Raw genomic sequence first — 1,871 nt, 5'->3', positions numbered from 1 at the left:
CCGGGGCCGTCTGCGCCGTCTGCGCAGCGCCCCCCGCCCCCCGCGGCTCCACACAGGGGAGCCTCGCCGCGACTCGGGGGACTGAGCGGGGAGAGAGGCAGGTGGTCGTTTGGCTGGCGCCCCTGGAAACCCCAGGCTCCTGCCGCAGGTCGTCTGCGGGCCTTTTCCCTGGTGAGCATCTTTCCAGACTTACGATGACGAGTAAAAGAATAACAGTAATAATAACCGCAGTTGAATTTATTACTGGGCACTTTCTCAGTGCCAGGCTCTTAACATTCTCGCCCCAACTCACTGTCACAAGCACCAGTGGATATGTCCATGACCGTCTCCAGTTTGCAGATGAAGAAGGTGAAGGTGTCCTTCTAGAAATACGGAACTAGCCTCTGACGCTCGGTCCTCTCAGTGCAGCCATCCAAGGAGCCGACCAGGGTGCTCCTCCTTTATTTCATGGAGAGAGGTTTGTTAAGCACCTACTGGACGCTGGGGAGAGTGCTGTGGCTTGGATGCAGCTGTCAACTTTGTGATGTGTCCCAGGGGGAAGGAGGAGGACAAGAGGACACCAGTACAGAAATACACAGGTAAATAGTAACTGTAGGCTTGATGGTTCCCGTGACAAAATGTAACAGGAAAAATGTGATTTGGGATGAGAGGATAGTCCCCCATGCATTTCGCAGGTGGGGAAACTGTCAAGGGCAAGACCAGGAGACCCAGGCATGCCAGCCCCAAAACCACGGGCATCCCTCAGGATCCCACAGGCCACCCTGTGATCTGCCAGCCCCAGCCCCCTGCTTGCTCACAGCTTCCTCGCTCCCAGTCTCAGTTTCCCCTCTGCAACACAAGGCCAACTGACCAGTTCCCAGTCCAGCAAGATAACCTATCAGGACCGACACACAGCAGGGAATGCCTGGACCTTATTAAATTATGATATCCCAGGAGCCACCCATGTTCCAGACATGTCCCGATCATCATCGCTGGAGCTGGATGAGGGTTGGTCTGGAGTGGCCACTGGTTCAACAGCACGAGGGGGACAGGGGCAGGCTGAGCTTGAGTTGGGTGGAGCCCCTCCAGCTCTTCCATCTGACCTTGGAGTGAGGTGGGGCTCAGAGTCCCATTGTCCAGATGGGGGAAGTGAGGCTCCCTCAAGAGGCTTTTCTCAAGTTTGCTCACCTAACAAACATCCAGCCCGCTACCGTTTGTTCTAGGGGCAGCGCTGGTGTGGCCACATAGGCTGACAAAGTAGGCAGGTACCAATGAATGCATCACCTCACTGCCACCTCCAGGAAGCCTGCCCTGCCTGCCCCACATCACAGCCAGACAGAGCTCACGGAACCCCAGCTTCAGCTTTCATGAGGAGCGCGGTTACTCTGAGAAGTTATTCCATTAATGTACATCGCCCCTGCTGGGCTTGGAGCCCAGGAGGAAAGTGGTGGCCCAGGATGAGTGAGTGCTACAGTGGGAAGAGCAATGCCGAGTACAGTGAGGCACCTTCCTCCACTGTCCGCGCCAGCACAGGGGCCCAGGACAGCAAGCTGACCGGCTCAGGTGTCCTGCTGACAGGCTGACCTGGTACTGTGGTTTCACTCTCCACATGTCCTTGCCACGCTGGGGTGGGGTCTGTCCTCCCAGCTGGGTTGGGGAGGAGGCAGTGAGTTTATTCAGTAGCCCCCACCCCCCACCCAGTGCCTTCTCCCAGCCGTCTCTTGGCCCCATCTTGTCCCCATAGCACAACTCCTACTTGGGACTCTTACCACCTCTGTGCTTAAAAGGCCCCAGGCACATGATTTTTCTAAATCATATTTAGAAAAAATATTTAGTTAACAGTTTATATCTGAACACTGTTTATATGTTATGAAAAATGCTTAATTACAAAG

Source organism: Bison bison, unplaced genomic scaffold (genome assembly GCF_000754665.1).
Source record: "Bison bison bison isolate TAMUID 2011002044 unplaced genomic scaffold, Bison_UMD1.0 scf7180017864203, whole genome shotgun sequence".
NCBI classification, from domain to species: Eukaryota; Metazoa; Chordata; class Mammalia; order Artiodactyla; family Bovidae; genus Bison; species Bison bison.
The sequence above is the reverse complement of the archived record's forward strand: the minus strand, read 5'-3'. Positions refer to the sequence as shown.